Genomic DNA, 15,032 nt, shown 5'->3' with positions numbered 1-15,032 from the left:
CCGATCGTTGCTAGAATCGGGAAACGGAAGTTACCACGAGGATCGTGGAAGGATTCTCTACAACTTCTATGGATCGGAATCTCGTTTCGAGCTTTTTCGGGTTTCGGGCTAAAATCGAGGTAAGGCTCGGTTTTTGTTTCTGATTCAGTATATGTGTAGAAGTACAGATTGTAAGTATGTATTGTACTGTGGTTTGTAGGTTTTGGAGTCTCGGTTCGTAGTTTTGAGGACCGTAAAGTTCGTAGTTGGAATTCGAGTTAAGGTAAGGGGATTCTGTTTATATCAGTTCATTGTTGAAATCGGGATCGGTAAGCTTGTAGGCTACGATCATATATATGTTTTGACTACTTATTTGGGAAAATCTATCAGGTAAAATGCGGGATTTTCGGGTTACAGTTTTTCAGGAAAATTGGGGATTTCGGGTATCATCTTTATTTTTTTTGGAAAACTGGTGGTTGTGTTAAAATTGTATTATTGAGGTGACCGTAATCCATATTTGCATAACCTGTATACTTGAAATTGTAATTGATATGATTTGTTGTAAACCAAATAAGTGTGGTATGTATGGATGTATGTATTTGTTCCAGGTATTTGTAAAACAGCTATGTGGCGGCTAATTATCATACGCTGAAATGTATAGGGACGTGAGTTCCAAAATGATTTCAGGTTTTGTGAAATCGGTTAGGGGCGGCTAATTACCATAAGCCAAAATAGCTATGTGGCGGCTAATTACCATACGCTGTGCCATGGATCGGTTAACTACCGTAGGCAAGAGTGTCCGGCTCTATATCCAAGGGTGTGAAATATCACCAGTCTAATTCCAGTTGGTCACCGAAGTGGTGTGAGCTATATGCTACATCGTATGAAGCAATGGATTTACTGTGGGCCTGAGTTGTCGCAGCATAGTTTTGCATATGGCAATGTAATCGTGGTGAGACTAGGTGACCTCGTGTAGTTGCGTATGTAGCAATGGATTCACTATTGGGCCTGAGTCGTCACTTTGTAGTTGCGCATGTAGTAATTTAATCGCTGTGAGACTAGGTGACCTTGTGTAGTTGCGTATAGAGCAATGTAATCACTATTGGGCCTTGATCGTTGCAGCATAGTTGCGTATGTAGCAATGTAATCGCTGTGAGACGAGGTGACCTTGTGTAGTTGCGAACTAGTGTGACGACACTGACCGTATGTATGTATGTATGTATGTATGTATGTTTTGGGTATCATATGAACTAGAATGGTTTTCTGAAAATACTAGAACTGTATGGAACTGTATGAAACTGTACAAATTGTTTCAAACTTTATCGTATGTATAGTGTTATGAAGTATGTAAAATGACACTGGTATGCCACACACTGATATAAACTGTTTTCTTCCTTACTGAGAAGTGTCTCACCCCGAATGTACGTACAATGTTTTTCAGGTCCCTCAAGTAGCCGTAAGTAGCATCCTAGCATCCGAGAGCAAGGGTGTCGTAGCTACTGCTAATACCTACTAGGTACGAGTTTTTGGTATCCAGGTTGTCGGGATAGTTTTGTGGACACCTGGGGTATATGTTGTAATTATGGGAATGTATATCCTAGTTTGTATAGACTCTGGTATGATACTGTTTATGTAATAAAGACCATATTCCGCTGGGTATTATGGATGAGTATGGATGATTGTATGTATGTATGTGGGCATCCGTTCACCCCACGGGGTCGGACCCTCTATTTGTAGTGTATCAGGTATGTGTTAAATTGATACAGAGACATGTTAGGTTACTAAATTCACACCTGGGACCCACCTGCGGGTTCGAGGCGTGACAAAAGCCTTCAGAATATACAATAAAAGAACTCTTACAATCTTGGAATCAATTCATGTAACATTTGATGAAGAAAATCCATTAAATAAATCAATAAAAGGTGAAGAAGTTCAAACTACTCAAAAATCAGAAGACTTAGACATAGTAGAAGCAAAAGAAGAAGAAAACGAAGAAAAATCAAATAATGATGTTGTTGAAAATACTGAATTACCAAAAGAATGGAAATATGTAAGAAATCATCTAAAAGATCAAATAATAGGAGAACCATCACGAGGTATAACTATAAGATCCTCTTTGAAAAATCTATGCAATCACTATGTTTTCTTATCTTAAGATGGACCAAAAAATGTTGAAGAAGCTCTAAGTGATGACTCATGGATAATTGTTATGCAAGAAGAATTAAATCAATTTGAAAGAAGTAAAGTATGGAAATTAGTTCCTAAGTCGGATAACCATTCAATCATTGGAACTAAGTGGGTATTTAGAAATAAAAAAATGAAAATGGAATTGTAGTTAGAAATAAAGTTAGACTTGTAGCTCAAGGGTATAACCAAGAAGAAGGAATAGATTATAATGAGACATTTGCTCCCGTAGCTAAAATGGAAGCAATTAGAATGCTTTTAACTTATGCGTCTCATAAGGAATTCAAATTGTATCAAATGGATGTAAAAAGTGCATTTTTTAATTGTTTTATAATGAAGGGGTATAAGTAGCACAACCACCAGGTTTTGAGGACATACAAAAACCTAAATATGTATACAAGTTAACTAAGGCTTTATATGGTTTGAAATAAGCCCCTAGGGCTTGATATGAAAGACTTAGTGAATTCTTACTAGAAAAGGGGTTTTCTAGAGGAAACGTTGATAGTACTTTGTTTATCAAAACTAAAAAGGATGGCATGCTTATTATCCAAATTTATATAGATGATATCATATTTGGTGCGACTAATGATAATTTATGTAAGGAAATCGCCAAATGTATGCAAGAAGAATTTGAAATGAGCATGATGGGAGAATTGAACTAGTTCCTAGGATTACAAATCAAACAAGCAAAGAATGAAACTTTTATAAGTCAGTCCAAATATATAAAAGATATGCTTAAGAAATTCGATATGGAAAGTAGTAAGCCCATAGGTACCCCCATGAGTACTTCCATAAGTCTCGATAAAGATGAAAAAGGGAAATTGGTAGATATGAAATATTATAGAGGTATAGTAGGAAGTTTGTTATACCTAACATCTAGTAGGCCAGATATAATGTTTAGTGTATGCATGTGTGCGCGATTTCAATCAGCACTTAAAGAATCACATCAAATAGCCGTTAAAAGAATCCTAAGGTACTTGATAAGTATAATTGATTTAGGACTTTGGTATCCTAAGGACACCGGATTCGAAATGATTAGTTATTTGGATGCCGATTATGCAGGGTGTAAGATTGATAGAAAAAGTACAAGTGAGACTTGTCATTTTCTAGGACTATCCTTAGTATCTTGGTTTTCTAAGAAACAAAACTCCGTAGCCTTATTCAAAGCTAAAGTTGAGTATGTACCAGCTAGGAGTTGTTGTGCACAAACTTTGTACATGAAACAACAATTAAAGGACTATAATCTAGAATATTTCACCATACCAATTAAGTGTGATAACACAAGTGCAATAAACATCTCTAAAAATCCAATATCACACTCAAGAACTAAACACGTTGACATAAGACACCACTTTCTAAGATATCATATTCAAAAAGAAGATATCCTTCTTGAATTTATAAATACAAATGACCAATGGGCGGACATCTTCACAAAACCTCTTCCTGAAGAAAGATTTATATCCATTAGAAGAGAACTTGGGTTGTTACATAGTAAGGAAGTGATTTAGGAAGGTTTCATATTAAGTATAAAGAGAAATTTTAAAAATTGAGGACTTTAGGCGACTGAGCTTGGAAGTTCAGGCGCCTACACAGGGTATTTTTGAGGCTCAAACGCCTGAGCCATCAGACCTCGATCGACTGAGGTGCTACTGCCTATTGAAATTTAATTTCTATAAATCTTTAGGTGACTGAACTTAATCTTCAGGAGCCTGAACTCGCAGGATCTATATATTTTAAGCGCGAAAACCCTAACTTCAGGCTACTGAACCCTGCTCCATCATTCACCCGAAGCTCCAACCCTTGGTCTCCCTTGATTTCTCACTCAAAATCCCTTGAATCATAGCCCCAAAATCCTTTTCCTACATCATTTGCCATAGATTCTAGGGTTTCTTTTAGCTAATTTCTTCCATCCTTCACAAATCAAAGATGCCTTGCACCAAGACTATAGCAAACCGAGGATATTCTTCCGGAAGAGATGATAACAACATCGAGCAATGGCTTGTCACCCCTCAATTGAAGCTTCGTTATCATTTTAATCTCTATTCTACAGACCCGATTTTTGGTAAGGTGATAGACATCACCTTCTTCAATTCTGAAATTCTTGAAATCCTACCTATGTTTAGGAATATCGGTTGGAAAATTTTTGTCGTTTATCAAGCCAAAGGAATGTATCCCAACTTAGTCAAAAATTTTCATGCCAACATGATTCATGAAGAAAATGTTCTAACCACTGAGGTTAGAGGAAAGAAAATTTTTTTGACTCCACAAATCTTGGCTCCCATTTTTCATACCACCCCGAGTGAATTTGATTGTCCAAGCTTTGCCCAAACTTGGATTTTAGAGCAAAGCTTCACACCTGAAGAATTTTTGCCACTGATTATGGCAAACGAACCTGTTTATTTTGGCCATCCACCTATGTATAAACAACTAAATATTTAGGCCCAAATACTTCATAAAATCATCTCCAACAACATCCTACCTAAGGCTAGCTCATATGATCACCTTTCCTATGTCGATTGCTTTGTTTTATGGTGTTTACTAAAGGGGAAGAAACTTGATCTCTCTAACTTAATTTTGAAATGGACTTGGGCCAAATTGGAAGCTACTCGTGTAACTCTTCCTTATGGAGGTGTGTTGAACCTTGTCTTTGCTCAACTTAATGTTACCACACCTACTAAATTGTTCATTAAACGCACACGATATGACCTTTTCACCTCTACAATCCTCAAGCAAATGGACTATGAAAAGCATGATCAGGGTTGGTTTTTGAAATGAAGACGACCTCAAAGGCCAGCAGTTGTACCTCCTCCTCCTCCAGCACAGGACTAAGGACCTCTTGTTGACACTCCCTCTTGGTTTATCCCCTTCCATCATGAATTCTCTACTTTCAGTAGAGATATGCGATAAGGACTTCACTCCCTTCAGGAGAATGTCTTTTCACTTTACACTACCTGTTCTTCACTTGATCAACGTCTCACTCATATTGAGAAGTATCAAGCTAGCTCATCTCGTGGTGTTGATCCTATGGATACTAGTTCTGCCCCATGGAGTGATGCTTCATCTGATGAAGAATCTGAGGAAGGCAGTGAGGAAGGTAATGAAGAGGAAGCTGAAGAGGATGATGATGATGCTGATGATAACTGATTTATTTATCATTTGGTGTTGTATTAAGAACTCTCTATGTATTGGCTTTGTCTTATGTTGCTTTGTTTTTTTTTTTTTTTTTGGCTTGTAAACTCCATTACTTATGACTTTGTGTAATATGATTATGCTCTTTATGTGCTAAGTCTCTTTGTGCCTATGCTCCTAATTTCTTTTTGATTAATGTCAAAGGGGGAGAGATATTGAGCAAACATGAGAAAGCAAACATACCACAACAAATATGCAAAACAAACTCTTGATATAAGATATAGCATAGGGGAGTAAATGCAAAATAAGAACATAAGAATAATAAGACTATAAGCATATATGTTGACATGAGCTATAATGCAATTTACTTGATTGTGATTTTTTTGAATTTACTCATATTTGAAATCATCATTTTTTTTTCATATTTGTTAACAAACATGTTTATTATAAGGGGGAGCCTTATCAAAGGTTCTCTCATCTTTCCTCCTTATTTGTCATCATCAAAAAGGGGGAGATTGTTGGCCTAAATGTAACAAACCGGGAAATTTTAAACAATTTAAAATAATAAGGAAGATGGAAGGGGAAGAAGGAATAAATTAGAAAGGCGGCAGCAAGCATTCATCAACGAATAGACTGGTTTCGTCAACGAATGTTCTTCTTAGCTCGTCGACGAGGGTACGTGTCTCATCAATGAGGAATTACCGAGAGGTTTTTTTTGCATGACTGGAATTCGTCGACGAGTTGGCTGTCTAGTCGACGAACAGTGCACTAGGACTCGTCAACGAGTCCCTGCCTATAAATAGTGGATTTCTTTCATTTCTGCGAGAATTCTCTGCATGTTTTCTCTCGCTCTCACTAAAATTTGGCACTACCACCTTCTCTCTTCGATTTCAGGCGGGATTTCCACCGGTTCGACAATCAGAGGCCACTACGACACTCCTAGAAGAGGTCTCTACAAATCTGCGGGAGTGGATCGTCAGTGGGACTACTTAGGAATTCATCCCAGATTTAAGGTAAGACTTTTTATGTAAAATTTGACTTTATCCCAGTTGTAGGAAATATTATACGCGAAGAAATACCGAAGTTTAGTTCTAGGAGATGTGGTTTTCAGGGCGTTGAACGGGGAAACCTACGAGTGCATGACTAGTTATTTTAGGAGGCTTTCAGGAATTAGGTAAGGGGAAATATTTTATAATATAAACGACTAGTTTCGAGTATGAATTCTTATATACATACAGGTATAATTTTCTAAACTTTACTAGTATGGAAAATAATGTTTTCGGTAGATAAATTATATTAGGAAAATTCGTGTGGTTGAAACCATTTTCTAATTAAATGATTGTGATTTATATGGAATGAGGAATTATTAAGACTACAAATATTGTTTGGCTGTGAAATCTGTTTAATTGAATATATTGATTGATTGTGGATATTAAAGTTGTGTATACTGTGGTAGAATTGTGGATGTGTGGCATGATTGGTTTGTGGTTGACTTATGTTGTGGTTCATGTAAATTGCGATATAACGTTGGCAGTGGTATGAGGAGGTCGTTATACCATACCTGGTATAACCGTCATATAACCTTGGTAGTGGTATGAGGAGGTCGTTATATGGACAATTATAGTGGGAGGTAAACATTGGTAGTAGTATGAGGAGGTTGTTTACTTATTTACTATGAACAGAGTGTTGTTTTGTGGCTTGTGTGATATGAAAAGTCCCGTGTGGACATTGATGCTATATGATTTGATTAGTCTTGTGTGGACCAGTCCTATGTGGACATTGATGCTGTATGGTTTGATTAGTCTTGTGTGGACCAGTCCTATGTGGGCCAGTCCTGTGTGGACATTGATGCTGTGTGACTTGATTAGTCCTGTGTGGACCAGTCCTGTGTGATATTGACGCTGTATGGTTTGATTAGTCCTGTGCGGACCAATCCTGTGTGGACATTGATGTTGTGTGACTTGATTAGTCTTGTGTGGACATTGATGTTGTGTGATTTGATTTGGTGTGGATTGATTATGATATGCGTGTATGTGGGAAATTTCGTGAAGCGATTGTGTTAGCTGTGTTACGACTTTTAATTAATTAAGTATTTTGGGTAAAGTAGATTATTCCACCCGAGAGCTTGCTGAGGAAGGCGAGTATGATGGTAATTAATTGTGGGTACCAGAGTAGAGGGAAGTCATTTGTATGGGCGGGTGATCTTCCCTATTCTCGGTAACTTTACCTGAATACACAACCCGAGGGCTTACTGAAAAAGGTGAGTGCCCTGGTGTTAGCATTAGAGCAAAGGGAACCCACTTGTATGGGTGGGTGGATTTCCCTATTCTCAGAAACTAACATTAAAATCCTGATTGGTTATGGGTATGTGATTGGATGATAAAGATGTTGATTTTGTGCGATTATGGGCATGTTATCTGGCTTCTTGTGAACTGTGTGTACACTTGAGATGGATATTTTAAATTGTATTATAAACACTTCAGCCTCACACTATTATAAATTATTTCTTCCTTACTGAGAGGTGTCTCACCCCGTCTTATGCTAAATCTTTTCAGGTTATCCAGGTGATCGAGCTTAGATAGCTCTAGGGCGAGGTAGTTTTGTGAGTTAAATATAGCTGATCGGATATGTATTTAGTTTATGTTTAATATGTATTAATTCTGGATTTATAATATGAAGGATTAGGTTGTAATTATTATGGATCAATGCATGTAAATATAGCTCTTTAGTATTTTCTATTGAAGATATTTATTGTGTCCGTTGTATGGTGTCAGAGACGCGTGTCGGTCTCTTAACGCACTGGTCCCTGCGTGGTGGGTCCAGGGTGTTACAGTTGGTATCAGAGCATAACGGTCTTGCGGACTTAGGAGGACTAATACCAGAGTATAGGTTGAATTGAATGGGGGTAGGAATGGGTAGATTAGGGTGTTGATAGGAGTTTGAGTTGTTTCCTATCTTGGAGGCAGAAATCCCTTGACGTACTTCTATGATTTTCTGATTCAGTCGACGGTTTCAGAAAAGTACGGTAAATCCATCGACGGTGATGCTTTTGAGTTGTGGGACTAAAATTTGGAATTTGATTTTGAAGGTTAAGAAGTTTGTGGATAAATTGACGTGGATGTTTAATTGAGAATATGGATATCAATTCAGTTTTATGTTGGGTGATTATGATATATATATAAAATGTGGAGATTTTTAAATTGCTTTGTTGTACAATTATATTCAGGGATGGATCCTAGAGGCAAGGGTGTGGATGAAGGAGGAGGAAGCGAAATGGGAGCTTCCAGTGGAGACGAGGTTGACACATCTCGGCTGTTACGAGGAATAGCTCACCAGGTCAGAGAAGAAATGAGGCGGGATTTTTGAGGAGTAGGCTATCCACCGGTGCACCAAGGTTGCACCATTGTCCAGTTCACTCATCTAAAACCCTCGTCCTTTGAGGGTGGCACCAACCCGAATAAAGCTGAGATGTGGATGCAAGAAATGGAGAAAATTTTGGTAGTATTGAACTGTACTGAGGAGTAGAAGGTCCTCTTCGCCACCTTTAAGCTAGTCGGAGAAGCTAAACGGTGGTGGCATGTGATGAAATTGTTAGAGGAACAGTGGGTGGTACCAATAGCAATGACCTGGGTCATTTCAAGGAAGTCTTCTACAACTGATATTTTCCTGCCACCACTAGAAATGCAAAGGCGGAAGAATTTTTCAGCTTAACTCAAGGACGCCTCAGTGTTTAGCAGTATGTCGCTAGATTCCTGGAGTTGTCTCGTTTTGCACCTTCTGTGGTTCTAGATGAATATTAGAAGGTGAGGTGGTTTGAGAGGGGTCAAAATCAGAGGATCCATAAGCATATGGCGTGTCTGCAGATTCAGGAATTCACAGAATTAGTGAAGAAAGCTACAGTGGTAGAGTCGAGTCTGCAGAGTGATACAGAGGCTTTTAAGCGAAGGAAAAGGCCTGCGTCTCCACGATCCCAATCAAATGTCAGGCAAGGGTCGTGGAGGGGATATAGAGATGTTTTGGGCCCAAGGTCAGAGAGAAAGGATCAGGGACGATACGATACGATAAAAGGGTCCGACCCCATGGGGTACACAGATGCCCTATACACATACACATACAAATCCATACTCATCAGTTACACAGTGGAAAATGTTTCATCTATCAACATACTATACCATACCAAAGTTTGTACAAAGCTAGGATACACATATACAACAATACTAAGGTTTACATTCCCATAAATACCATACATACTCTAGGTGTCTACCAAACCATCACGACAACCCGGTTGCAAAAACTCGTACCTAAACAGGTACTCACAGCAGCTAAAGACACCCTCACTTCTGATTACTAGGATGCTAAATACAGCTACCTGATGGACCTGAAAACATTGTACGTACATTCAGGGTGAGACACCTCTTAGTAAGGAAGAAAGAAGGTTATATCAGTGTGTGACATACCAGTGTTTTACGTACTTCATAACACTATAAGATAATATACAGTTCGAAACATTTCCATACAGTTTCATGCAGTTACATACAGTTCCAGTATTTTCACAAAACCATTCTAGCACATACGATACCCAAAACAGACGGTCAGTGTCGTCACACTAGTACGCAACTACACAAGGTCACCTAAGTCTCACAACAATTACATTGCTCCATATGCAACTACACAAAGTCACATGAGTCTCACAACGATTACATTGCTACATACGCAACCACACTGCGACGACCGAGGCCCACAGTGATTACATTGTTCCATACGGTGTAGAACACACCCATTAGTGACCAGCCGGAACATACTGGTGATATTTCACACCCCGGATATAGAGCCGGCCACTCTCGCCCATAGTAGTTAATCGGTACATGGGGCAGCGTACGGTAATTAGCCGCCACATAGCTGTTTCAGCGTACGGTAATTAGCCGCCCCTAGCTGATTTCACAAAACCTGGAATCATTTTGGAACTCACGTTCCTATACATTTTAGCGTACGGTAATTAGCCGCCACATAACTATTTTACAAATACCTGAAACATTTACATACAACCATACATACCACACTTATTTGGTTTACGGTAAATCATATCGTTATCCATTTCAAGTATACAGTTTATGCAAATATGGATAATAGTCATCTCAATTATACAGTTTAAATAAAATGAACGATTTTCCAAACAAAGTAGAGATGAAACCTGAAATCCCCAATTTTTTTCGAAAATTGTAACCTAATAATCTCGTATTTTACAAGATAGATTTTCCCAAATAAGTTACCAAAACATACATACGATCGTAGCCTATAAGCTTACCGATCCTAATTTCGAAAATAAACTGATATAAACTGAATCCCCTTACCTTAACCCAAATTCCAACTACGAACTCTACAGTCCCCAAAACTACGAACCGAGACTCCAACACCTACAAGCCATAGTACAATACCTACTTATAATTCGTACGACTACACATATACTAAATCAAAAACGAAAATCGAGCCTTACCTCAACTTTTGCCCGAAATCTGAAAACGCTTAAAACGAGATTCCAATCCGCTAGAAACGTAGAGAATCCTTCCTTGATCCTCGTAGTAATGTTGGATTTACGAATTAGGCGACGAATGACGAAGAAATCGAGGAGAGAGATAGAGAGAGAGCTTCGAGTTCTAGAGAGAGAGAGAGAGAGAGGATATTTGAGATTACTTAGCTTAGAAGCAATGGAACTGATATTTATAGCCCTTGACTTGGGTGGATTCGTCAACGAGTTGGCGTCCTCGTTGACGAGTCCGCCATTAACTTCATCAACGAGACAGTGGCCTCGTCGACGAGCCAGATATTTCCAATTCCTTCCCTCATCAACGAGCCTCTGAATTTCGTTGACCAGGAGCCTTCAACCTTCGTTGATGAATGATGGCCTCGTCGACAAAGTCTGCCCAATTACCTTTTTACCCTTCTTTCAATATTAACCCACATACTACGGTTCGGGTTCTTACAGTGGCGAAGGCTCGACGCGTGTCTATATGTTGAGTACGCCTGAGGAAGGCAACACTAAAGGCTCAGGTAATGTGTTTATGTGTAATATGTTCATTAATGTTGTTTGACTTTGCATGATTGGATGTTGCATGTGTTTGAATTGTTTGAAATTCGTGGATATGTGGTTAGTTAACTTTTTGATATGTAAATTGGTGACTAACGAATTTCAGGGACGAAATTCTTTTAAGGGGGGGGGGGGAGAATGTAACAACCCGGGAAATTTTAAATAATTTAAAATAATAAAGAAGATGGAAGGGGAAGAAGGAATAAATTTGAAAGGTGGCAGCAAGCATTCATCGACGAATAGATTGGTTTCGTCGACGAATGTTTTTCTTAGCTCGTCGACGAGAGTACGTGTCTTGTCGACAAGGAATTACCAAGAGGTGTTTTTCGCATGACTAAAATTCGTCGATGAGTTGGCTATCTCGTCAATGAACTGTGCACTAGGACTCATCGACGAATCGATGTGTCTCGTCAATGAGTCCTTACGTATAAATAGTGGATTTCTTTCATTTCTGCGGGAATTCTCTGCATGTTTACTCTCTCTCTCTCTCTCTCTCTCTCTCTCTCTCTCTCTCACTAAAATTCGGCACTACCACCTTCTCTCTTTGATTTTGGGCTGGATTTTCACTGATTCGACAATCAGAGGCCACCACGACACTCTTGGAAGAGGTTTCTACAAATCTGCTGGAGTCGATCGTCGGTGGGACTAGTTAGGAATTTATTTCAGATTTAAGGTAAGGCTTTTTATGTAAAATTTGGCTTTACCCTAGTTGTAGGAAATATTATATGTGAAGAAATACTGAAGTTTAGTTCTGGGAGATGTGGTTTTCAGGGCATTGAATAGGGAAACCTGCAGGTGTAGGACTACTTATTTTAGGAGGCTTTTTAGGAATTAAGTAAGGGGAAATATTTTATAATAACTTTTTCATAATTATAAACGACTAGCTTCGAGTATGAATTCTTATATACATACAGGTATAATTTTCTAAACTTTGCTAGTATGGAAAATAATGTTTTCGGTAGATAAATTATATTAGGAAAGTTTGCATGGTTGAAACCATTTTTGCTAATTAAATGATTGTGATTTATGTAGAATGAGGAATTATCGAGACTGCGAATATTGTTTGGCTATGAAATCTATCTGATTGAATATACTGATTGATTGTGGATATTGAAGTTGCGTATACTGTGGTAGAATTGTGGATTTGTGGCATGATTGGTTTGTGGTTGACTTATGTTGTGGTTCATGTAAATTGCAATATAGCGTTGGCAGTGGTATGAGGAGGTCGTTATATCATACCTGGTATAATCGTCATATAACGTTGGTAATGGTATGAGGAGGTCGTTATATGGACGATTATATTTGGAGGTAAACATTAGCAGCGGTATAAGGAGGTTGTTTACCTATTTACTATGAACGAGGTGCCATTTTGTGGCTTGTGTGATTTGAAAAGTCTTGTGTGGACCAGTCCTGTGTGGACATTGATGCTATATGATTTGATTAGTCCCGTGTGGACCAGTCTTGTGTGGACATTGATGCTGTATGGTTTGATTAGTCCTGTGTGGACATTGATGTTGTGTGATTTGATTAGTCCTGTGTGGACATTGATGCTGTATGGTTTGATTAGTCCTGTGTGGACCAGTCGTGTGTGAACATTGATGTTGTGTGACTTGATTAGTCCTGTGTGAACATTGATGTTGTGTGATTTGATTTGGTGTGGATTGATTATGATATGGGTGTATGTGGGAAATTTCGTGAAGCGATTGTGTTGGCTGTGTTACGACTTTTAATTAATTAAGCATTTTGGGTAAAGTAGATTATTCCATCCGAGAGCTTGCTGAGGAGGGCGAATACGCTGGTAATTAATTGTGGGTACTAGAGTAAAGGGAAGCCACTTGTATGAACGGGTGATCTTCCCTATTCTCGATAACTTTACCTGAATACACAATTCGAGAGCTTACTGAGAAAGGTTTGTGCTCTAGTGTTAGCATTAGAGCAGAGGGAACCCACTTGTATGGGCAGATGGATTTCCCTATTCTTGGAAACTAACATTAAAATACTGATTGGTTATGGGTATGTGATTGGATGATAAGGACGTTGATTTTGTGCAATTATGGGCATGTTATCTGGCTTCTTTTGGACTGTGTGTACGCCTGAGATGGATATTTTAAAGTGTATTATAAACACTTCAACCTCACATTATTATAAATTATTTCTTCCTTACTGAGAGGTGTCTCACCCCATCATATGCTAAATCTTTTCAGGTTATCTAGGTGATCGAGCTTAGATAGCTCTAGGGCGGGGTAGTTTTGTGAGTTAAATATAGCTGATCGGATATGTATTTAGTTTATTGTTAATATGTATTCATTCTGGATTTATAATATGAAGGATTAGGTTGTAATTATTATGGATCAATGCATGTAAATATAGCTTTCTAGTATTTTCTGTTGAAGATATTTATTGTATCCGCTATGTGTTTGGTATCAGAGATGCATGTCGGTCTCTTAATGCATCGGGTCCCGCGTGGCGGGTCCGGGGTGTTACACTAAACATGACTTTCGAATCTCGTTTTGATGATAACAAATAAAGGTTGATTTAACATGTAGTGTTTAAGTAATGATATTTCAGGAAAGCTTGAATGTCAAAGTTCAAAAGATCAAAAGAAATGCAAGTTCAAGATCACTAAGTATTATAAAGCACACTCATCTTCAAAGTGATCCAAAGAATGCTCAAATGGACCAAAATGATCAAAGCATGTGGAAACCTAAAGATGACTTAAACTCAAGTCAAAGTGGATTCAAATACAAGACACATATAAAGACTTCAAGCTTAGAGTGTTTAAGGCTTTAGGATGAATTACATAAGTACTTCATACTAAATATCATATTGAAATGTTTTGAAACTCATTTGGGGTTGTCATGAACTTAGAGACCTTATTTCAAAACCTCAGAAAATGATTTTTAAAGTAACAAAGCAAGATGACTGAGTGTTTTTGAAAAATAACTTGAAAAACAGAAATTATAACTCTTCACGTGACTGAAGATTAAACCTCAAGCACTTGAAGATTTTCCTGAAATAATTCTGAAAAAGGTAGTGTAGGCTCAAGTGACTGACCCTGGTAACCTTAGGCACTTGACCCTATTTTATAACTAAAAATACACAGTTTTAAGGAATCTTAGGCAACTGACCCTGAGACCTCAAGTGCCTGAACATTGTTAACGATTATATTTTTCAAAAGTTTTAAAATTCATATTTAAGTTTCTTGTGCTCCAAATTTCGTATAAACTTGGGAAACACTCCAAGTAACTTGGAAAACATGAATTAAACCTCTTTGAGCTTATAAATACATGATTTCTCTAATCAAATCAACACCAAGCATTGAAAATCTGCTCTCAAACTAAAATTGCTCTTGCTCTCTTAAAGCTCTCTTGCTCACTCTTTCAAACTGAGAATTGCTGAGTTTCTCTGAGTCTCTAATCAATCTTCTCTGAGCTGAAACCTCTAATTTATTGATTTACATCAAGAGAAGTATTTAGGTGAATTAATTCTTGAGCTTCAATTCAATATCTTTTGATATTAGTTTTGAAGTATATTAGTGTTTTCAATTGTATTAACCAACTCTATCTGAGAGCATCTATTATACAAAAGAAATTGTTTCTTGTTTCTTGTTTCTTATTTCTTTGACGGTTCAGGTCATTGGATCGTTGTAACTGAG

Source organism: Malania oleifera, chromosome 13 (genome assembly GCF_029873635.1).
Source record: "Malania oleifera isolate guangnan ecotype guangnan chromosome 13, ASM2987363v1, whole genome shotgun sequence".
Lineage (NCBI taxonomy): Eukaryota > Viridiplantae > Streptophyta > Magnoliopsida > Santalales > Ximeniaceae > Malania > Malania oleifera.
The sequence above is the reverse complement of the archived record's forward strand: the minus strand, read 5'-3'. Positions refer to the sequence as shown.